This window comes from Bos indicus x Bos taurus, chromosome 7, assembly GCF_003369695.1.
Source record: "Bos indicus x Bos taurus breed Angus x Brahman F1 hybrid chromosome 7, Bos_hybrid_MaternalHap_v2.0, whole genome shotgun sequence".
Lineage (NCBI taxonomy): Eukaryota > Metazoa > Chordata > Mammalia > Artiodactyla > Bovidae > Bos > Bos indicus x Bos taurus.
In genome coordinates, this window is record NC_040082.1 from 96,888,874 (window position 1) to 96,898,521 (window position 9,648).

Genomic DNA, 9,648 nt, shown 5'->3' on the forward strand with positions numbered 1-9,648 from the left:
TTCCCACCCATTCTAAATCCTGGCTGCTCCCACTTCCCTCCTCACCCTATCCCTCTAAGTTGTATCAGACACTGGCTTTGGGTGCCCTGCTTCATGCATCAAACTCACACTGGTCATCTATTTACATGTGCAGCGCTGTGCTTAGTCACTCAGGTGTGTCCAACTCTTTACGACCCCATGTGTTGTAGCCCACTAGGATCCTCTGTCCATGGAGGTTCTCCAGGCAAGAATATTGGAGCGGGTTGCCCTGCCCTCCTTCAGGGGATCTTCCCAACCCAGGGACCAAACCCAGGTCTCCCACATTGCAGGCAGATTCTCTACCATATGAGCCACCAGGGAATCCCCTATTTTACAATGGTAATGTACATGTTGGATGATTTAAGAATTGCACTATTGCTTCTTGACTGTTCCTCTTTTGTCTCTGCATCCCCTCCCTTTCCTAATTAACAACTGTTTGAACCTGCCCTTGGAATCCAGGGAAGATCTTGGAAGCTGAATGCAGCCTATTTCCTGTAATCAGAAAATTGTTGTTGTTGTTGCTTCATCCTAAGTCATATCTCACTCTTTGCAACCCCATGGACTGTAGCCTGCCAGGCTCCTCTGTCCAAGGGATTCCCAAGGCAAGAATACTGGAGTAGGTTGCCATTTCCTTCTCCAAGGGATCTTCCTGACCCAGGGATCGAACCCAAGTCTCCTGCCAATGCAGGCTGATTCTTTACTGTCTGAACCAGCAGGGAAGCCACTTCTTTTGAAAAGTGGGGTGAATAAGAGAAAATATCTCAAAGAAGTGTCTTCAAGAAGATATAAAGTCACACATGTGAGGAAACAAACACAATCCTGATATGAGAAACTCTTTGTTATATCTATTGTATGATTTCTATCCCAATTCTTTTGGAGATAACAAGCCCACAACCAAATGAATGTGAAGAAGACCAGGGTTTGAGAGGCTAATTTGGGGACTACCAGGTCAGCACTTGATAAAGTGCTCTAAATCTGAAGTTAGAAACTGTTAGAATGGCTATAAGAAAGCATGTAAAACCATGAAATTTTATGGACAGCATATAATGAAAATGTCAAAAAAATTTACTGACAACAGTAGAGAAACTAATACAAAAACAGAAGTGGGGACTTCTCTGGCAGCCCAGTGGTAAGACTTGCCCTTCCAGTGCAGGGCGTGCTTCTTTGTTACCTGGTCAGGGAGCTAAGATCCCACATGCCTTGTGGCCAAAAACCCTAAACATAAAAGTAGAAGCAATGTTGTAACAAATTCAATAAAGACTTTAAAAAATGGCCTACATAAAAAAAAAAAAAAAAAAAAAAAACCCTTAAAAGACAATCCCAAAAAAGTGAAGTCACAGGTGCTTTAGGAATAGAAGAAATGAACATGTCTTTTAAGGGAGAAAAGGAACCAGGAGATTTAAATCTACAACATTTGTCTCTGGGGTTCACAATGTCCACTTAGTTCTGAGGTCAGTGACTCATCACAGACAAGGGGTGCCTAGACTCAGGAGCCTTGCCAGGGCTGCCTTCACATCCTTGTTCCTCAGGCTATAGATGAAGGGGTTCTGCATCAGGGTGATCACAGTGTACCTCACTGAGGCAATGGAGCTTCTCTGGGAAGACTGGGTCACAGCAGAAGTAAGGTAAAGCCCCAGGCCTGTCCCATAGCACAAGGAGACCACAGTGCAGTGAGAACCACAGGGGGGAAATGCTTTGTACTTGCCTTCAGTGGAGGCCATCTTTATTAATGAAGAGACAATCTGAGAGTAAGAAGAGAGGATCCCAATCAGAGGAAACATAAACAGCAGGGCAGTGGCCACATACAAAGAGATGTTATTGAGAGGGTGTCTGAGCATACTGCCTTGAGAGTCTGAGTCAGTTCACAGAAGAAATGTGGAATTTCAGTTCCAATACAGAAAGTCAGCTGCATCATCAGTAGCACATGAAAGAGGGAGCTGAATAAAATGATAAACACATGAAAACCAGGAGACGATAGAAGCGGGGGTTCCTGATGATCATGTAGTGCAGGGGGTGGCAGATGGTCACAAACCAGTCATAGGCCATCACAGTCAGGAGGAAATTGTCTGTTCCAGCAAAAACCATAAAGAAATACACCTGAGTGAAGCAGCCTGTGTAGGAGATGTCTTTTCTCTCTGTCTGAATATTCACTAGCATCCTTGGGACAGTGGTGTAGACAAAACAGATGTCAACAAAGGACAGGTAGGAGAGGAAGAAGTACATGGGAGTGTGAAGTAATTAATTGGAGGTTAATTACTTTACAATACTGTGGTGGGTTTTGCCACACATTGACATGAACCAGCCATGGGTGTACATATGTCCCCCATCCTGAACCCCCCTCCCACCTCCCTTCCCATCCTATCCCTCTGGGTTGTCTCAGTGCACTGGCATAAAAGGGGATTATTAATGGTATTTATTCCATAGGACTGTTGACAGGGTAAACGAGTTTAAAGAAGAGTTCCTGACATGCTGTGGAAACCTAAAGAAATCATGGCTCAATAAACTTTAAAAGTTAGGAAATATAGTCTGCAGAGATGAAGGCAGTAAGACAAGTACTTAGAATGAGACATCAGATCACTTGGCATGAGAGAATATGGGAAGGAGGAAAAAAAAGGAAAGAGATAGAGATGATGACATTGGTTCTGAGGCTTTCTGGGTTGGAGACCAGCCCTTCAACACTTCTGGTTACCTTCTTGGCCTGCATTCTGTTTAAATATGCATGGATTTTCTGATAATCTTCCCTTTTCTATGGAAGTTGGTTTAACTGTGTTTATAAAACTTGTATTGAAGAGAACATTCACATGTATTTCTATAGGAAATGCACCCTCTTCCTATTGACGTAGCATCCTCATTGGTAGTTATTTTAAAATATTCCTCCAGGGAGACAAGGTTGACACTGCAGTTAAGATGACTGTTTTATGAGGCAGACAGACATAGATTTGAGTTTTTGTAATTTTCCTGTAGCTTATATGGTTAAGAATCTGCTTGCAATGCAGGAGAGCCAGGTTTGATCCCTGAGTCGGGAAGATCCCCTGGAGAAGGAAAAGGCAACTCAATCCAGTATTCTTGCCTGGAGAATCCCATGGACAGAGGAGCCTGGTAGGCTATGTCCATGGGCTCTCAAGGAGTCGGACACAACTGAGCACATCTATGTCTTCTTAGCTGTGTGACTGAAGGGCTATATGATCCATCTGAGCTCTTAGTTAAGAGGGTTATAACGATGCAATGCCATAATGAATGTAAAAAGACTGGCACGTGGTAAGTGTCCAATAAAAGATATTACTATTATGATTTACCTACTTCTCTAGCAACCCACTCCAGTATTTTTGCCTGGAAAATCCCATGGACAGAGGAGCCTAGTAGGCTACAGCCCATGGGGTCGCAAAGAGTCGGAGAGCGAATTCACTTTCACTTGACTTCACTTTCTAATGACAGAGTTTTTAATTTAGCAGCCCATCTCTCATCTCCAGATTCAGTATTCTTCCCTGATCTCCCTCTTACTTTGAGGAAAACAAAAGGACTAAAGAAAAACACAATTGATCTGATCATTACAGATCAGAAAGGGTACATTACCTCCTTTGTTTTCCCACATAGGGTTTCTGTTAATGAAGCTACTACTGACATATTTCAAACCCAACTAACATTTCAAACCCAACTAACATTATTAATGGACAAGCTCTTCACACAACTACTCACAGTGGCCCAGAAGCTTTGAACCTCCCCCAGGTTTCTCCACCTTCGTGAACAGAAATAAAATGAGATCTTTGTCAACAGGAAGAGATTCAAAGACTTAGAGAATGAACTTGTGGTTGCTAGGGTGGAAGGCTGAGGGGGAAGAATAGTTAGGGAGTTTGAGATGGACATGTACACACTGCTGTATTTAAAATGGATAGCCAGCAAGGACCTAAGGTAGAGCACATGGAACTCTGCTCAATGTTATGTGGCAACCTGGAGGGGAGGGAGTTTGGGGGAGAATGGATACATGTATATGTATGGCTGAGGCCCTTTCCAAAGAAAGGCAATGCCAAAGAATGTTCAAACTACGGCAGAATTGTACTCATCTCACATGCTAGCAAAGTAATGCTCAAAATTCTCCAAGCCAGGCTTCAGCATGAATTTCCAGATGTTCAAGCTGGATTTAGAAAAGGCAGAGGAACTAGAGATCAAGTTGTCAACATCCGTTGAATTATAGAAAAAGCAAGAGAATTCTAGAAAATCCACTTCTGCTTCATTGACTATGCTAAAGCCTTTGATTGTGTGGATCACAATAAACTGTGGAAAATTCTAAAAGAGATGGGAATACCAGTCTACCTGACCTGCCTCCTGAGGAATCTGTATGCAGATCAAGAAGCAACAGTTAGAACCGGACATGGAACAACAGACTGTTTCCAAATAGGAAAAGGAGTACGTCAAGGCTGTGTATTGTCACCCTGCTTATTTAACTTACATGCAGAGTATATCATGCAAAATGCCAAGCTGGATGAAGCACAAGCGGAATCGAGATTGCAGGGAGAAATATCAAATAGGCAAATGACTCCACCCTCATGGCAGAAAGCAAAGAAGAACTAAAGAGTCTCTTGGTGAAAGTAAAAGAGGAGAATGAAAAAAATTGGCGTAAAACTCAACATTCAAAAAACTAAGATTGTCGCATCCGGTCCCATCAGTTCATGGCAAATAGATGGGGAAACAGTGATAGACTTTATTTTGAGAGGGCTCCCAAATCACTGGAGATGGTGACAGCAGCCATGAAATTAAGACGCTTGCTCCTTGGAAGAAAAGCTATGACCAACCCAGACAGCATATTCAAAAGCAGAGACATTACTTTGCCAACAAAGGTCCATCTAGTCAAAGCTATGGCTTTTCCAGTAGTCATGTGTTGATGTGAGAGTTGGACTATAAAGAAGCTGAGCACTGAAGAATTGATGCTTTTGAACTGTGGTGTTGGAGAAGACTCTTGAGAATCCCTTGGACTGCAAGGAGATCCAACCAATCAATCCTAAAGGAAATCAGTCCTGAATATTCATTTGAAGGACTGATGCTGCAGCTGAAGCTCCAATCCTTTGGCCATCTGATGCAAAGAATTGACTCATTGGAAAAGACTCTGATGCTGGGAAAGATTGAAGGCAGGAGGAAAAGGGGATGACAGAGGATGAGACGATTGGATGGCATCACCAACCCGATGGACATCAGTTTGAGCAAGCTCTGGGAGTTGGTGATGGACAGGGAAGCCTGGCGTGCTACAGTCCATGGGGTCACAAACAGTCAGATACAACTAAGCTACTTAACTGAACTAAACTGAGTCCCTTCACCGTTTATCTGAAATTTTACAAACATTGTTAATTGGCTATGCATATCAAGTTGCTTCAGTCATGTCTGACTCTTTGCAACCCTCTAGACTGTAGCCCACCAGTATCCTCTGTCCATAGGATTTCCCAGGGAAGGGTACTGGCATAGGATGCCATTTCCTACTTCAGGGGATCTTCCTGACCCAGGGATCAAACCTGCATCTCTTTTGTCTCCTGGATTGGCAGGTGGGTTCTTTAGCACTAACGCCACCTGGGAAGCCCAATAGCTCAATATAAAATTAAAAGTTTTGCGACCCCATGGACACCAGGCTCCTCCATCCATGGGATTTTCTAGGCAAGAGTACTGGAGTGGGTTGCCTTTTCCTTCTCCAGGGAACTTCCCAACCCATGGGTTGAACCTGTGTACACACGTGGCAGATGCATGTTGATGTATGGCAAATCCAATACAATATTGTAAAGTAAAAAATAATAATAATAATAATTTTTTAAAAAGAAAAATGAAAAAAAAATTAAAAGTTTTTTTTAAAAAAGAAAAAAATCAGGGGAAAAAAGAGAGAGAGATTTTGTCAAGACCCTGTGGTATAAAGACAAATAAGAATTAATCTCAAAAATATACAAGCAGCTCCTGCAGCTCAATTCCATAAAAATAAACAACCCAATCAAAAAAATGGGCCAAAGAACTAAACAGACATTTCTCCAAAGAAGACATACAAATGGCTAACAAACACATGAAGAGATGCTCAACATCACTCATTATCAGAGAAATGCAAATCAAAACCACAGTGAGGTACCATATCATGCCAGGCAGAATGGGTGCTATCAAAAAGTCTACAAACAATAAATGCTGGAGAGGGTGCAGAGAAAAAGGAACCCTCTTACACTGTTGGTGGGAATGCAAACTAGTACAGCCACTATGGACAACAGTGTAGAGATTCCTCAAAAAGCTGGAAATGGAACTGCCATACGACCCAGCAATCCCACTGCTGGGCATAAACACAGAGGAAACCAGAATTGACCTTTTTCCCAGAGCCAGTGGTGGGGCTTGGTGTCTCGCTTCTCTCCTTCTCCCGTTTACCCGGCCTTCCAAGGGGCACCTGCGCAGGCATCTGAAAAATCCTTTTGCAGAGTTCTATGATGGAGACTGAAGGGTATCCAGAGATGCAAAGAGATGGAGAAGTCCAGAATGATGAAATAAGGTCACCACCAAATGAGAGGATGGCTGAGGAGCCAGAAGACATCCTGATAGCACCGCCCCAGGTCCAGGTTCCACCAGAGAGCCTGGATGAAGATGACCTAGAGACCGTGCCCCGAAGGAGTCCTCTCAACCCTGCAGCCTCCAGGTAGAGGTTCCGGGAGTTCCACTATGAAGATGCAGCTGGGCCCAGGGGTATCCTGAGACATCTCCAGCAGCTTTCTGGACAGTGGCTGCGACCTGATATTCACATGAAGGAGAAGCTTGTGGAGATGCTGGTGCAGGAGCAATTCCAGGCCGTCCTCCCTGAGGAGCTCAGACCTTGGGCACTGAGGTGTCAGCCTGGGGTCAGAATCACTGGCTAAAATCTCACTGCTTCTTTTTCAGCCTACATATGAGAAGTGACCAAAGGCTCTCTTTGTTGCAAATCCAACTACAGTCATGAGAAATCTGAACCTTGATTTTCTTTGAGCTTGCCTTTGCTAGCTGTAATAAGAATCGATGAAAAAAAAATTTTTTTTTTTGCCTGAATCAGCTCAATTTCCTGGCACTGTGAACTCCAAAATGAGTTTCCGTGCCCTCTTGTAAGGACAATCAGTCTGCTGCTTGTTTTTGCTCTGCTGAATGCCTCCCTTTTTCCACTTTGTGACACGCTTTACGATATAACTTTTATGTATCCAAAGAGATGATTGCTTCAACTTTAATATTCTCTCTGTGGTGGCTTGAATGGAAGCTTCTGTAACCCCACCAGTAACTCATTTGGGGTGTCCTTGAAATATTAAAGTTTGATTCTTAATTAAAAAAAAAAGGAAACCAGAATTGAAAGAGACACGTGTACCCCAAAGTTCATTGCAGCACTGTTTATAATAGCCAGGACATGGAAGAAACCTAGATGTCCACCAGCAGAGGAATTGATAAGAAAGCTGTGGTACATATACACAATGGAATATTACTCAGCTATTAAAAAGAATGCATTTTAATCAGTTCTAATGAGGTGGATGAAACTGGAGCCTATTATACAGAGTGAAGTAAGTCAGAAAGAAAAACACCAATACAGTATACTAACGCATATATATGGAATTTAGAAAGATGGTAACAATGACCCTATATCAGTTCAGTCGCTCAGTCGTGTCCAACTCCTTGGGATCCCATGAACCGCAGCACGCCAGGCCTCCCTGTCCATCACCAACTCCCGGAGTTCACCCAAACTCATGTTCATCGAGTCGGTAATGCCATCCAACCATCTCATCCTCTGTTGTCCCCTTCTCCTGCCCTCAATCTTTCCCAGCATTGGGGTCTTTGCAAATAAGTCAGCTCTTCACATCAGGTGGCCAAAGTATTGGAGTTTCAGCTTCAACATCAGTCCCTCCAATGAACACCCAGGACTGATCTTTAGGATGGACTGGTTGGATCTCCTTGAAGTCCAAGGGACTCTAAATATGTATAATATCATGTATGAAACAAGTCACCAGTCCAGGTTCAATGCACGATACTGGATGCTTGGGGCTGGTGCACTCAGACAATCCAGAGGGATGGTATGGGGAGGGAGGAGGGAGGAGGGAGGAGGGAGTAGGGTTCAGGATGGGGAACACATGTATACCTGTGGCGGATTCATTTCGATATTTGGCAAAACTAATACAATATTGTAAAGTTTAAAAATAAAATAAAATTAAAAAAGAAAAAAGTCTCCTCCAACACCACAGTTCAAAAGCATCAATTCTTCGGTGCTCAGCTTTCTCCACAGTCCAACTCTCACATCCATACATGACCATTAGAAAAACCATAGCCTTGACTAGATGGACCTTTGTTGGCAAAGTAATGTCTCTGCTTTTTAATATGCTGTCTAGTTTGGTCATAACTTTCCTTCCAAGGAGTAAGCATCTTTTAATTTCATGGCTGCAATCACCATTTGCAGTGATTTTGGAGCCCAGAAAAATAAAGTCTGACACTGTTTCCACTGTTTCCCCATCTATTTCCCATGAAGTGATGGGACCAGATGCCATGATCTTCATTTTCTGAATGTTGAGCTTTAAGCCAACTTTTTCACTCTCTTCTTTCACTTTCATCAAGAGGCTCTTTAGTTCTTCTTCACTTTTTGCCATAAGGGTGGTGTCATCTGCATATCTGAGGTTATTGATATTTCTCCCACCAATCTTGATTTCAGCTTGTGCTTTTTCCAGCCTAGCATTTCTCATGATGTTCTCTGCATATAAGTTAAATAAGCAGGATGACAATATACAGCCTTGATGTACTCCTTTCCTATTTGGAACCAGTCTGTTTTTCCACGTCTAGTTCTAACTGTTGATTCCTGACCTGCATACACGTTTCTCAAGAGGCAGGTCAGGTGGTCTGGTATTCCCATCTCTTTCAGATTTTTCCACAGTTTATTGTGATCCACACAGTCAAAGGTTTTGGCATAGTCAATAAAGCAGAAATAGATGTTTTTCTGAAACTCTCTCTTGCATTTTCGATGATCCAGCAGATGTTGGCAATTTGACCTCTGGTTCCTCTGCCTTTTCTAAAACCATCTCGAACATCTGGAAGTTCACGGTTCATGTATTGTTGAAGCCTGGCTTGGAGAATTTTAAGCATTACTTACTTTCCTAGCGTGTGAGATGAGTGCAATTGTGCAGTAGTTTGAGCATTCTTTGGCACTACCCTATATGCGAGACACCAAAAGAGACACAGATGTAAAGAACAGACTGTTGGATTCTATGGGAGAAGGCGAGGGTGGGATGATTTGAGAGAATAGCATTGAAACGTGTATATTAACATATGTGAAATAGATCGCCACTCCAGGTTCGATGCATGAGGCAGAGTGCTCTGGGCTGGTGCCTGGGATAACCCAGAGGGGTGGGCTGGAGAGGGAGGTGGGAGGGGGGTTCAGGATAGGGAACACATGTACATCCATGGCTGATTCATGTGAATGTATGGCAAAAACCACCACAATATTGTAAAGTAATTAGCCTCCAATTAAAATAAAAAGAAAAAAAATAGTGGCTAGAAATAGAAAAAAAAAAAAAAGATAAATCACTGTTTTGCCTAATAAGGGCTTCTCTGATAGCCCAATTGGTAAAGAATCTGCCTGCATTGCAGGAGACCCCGGTTCAATTCCTGGGTCAGGAAGATCCA

At 42.9% G+C, this 9,648-nt stretch overlaps 1 pseudogene; it reads right to left on the bottom strand.

Moving 5' to 3' along the window:
* Positions 1-1,452: 1,452 nt before the first annotated feature.
* LOC113896363 lies at positions 1,453-2,253 on the bottom strand (annotated as a pseudogene).
* Between the last annotated feature and the right edge of the window lie 7,395 nt (positions 2,254-9,648).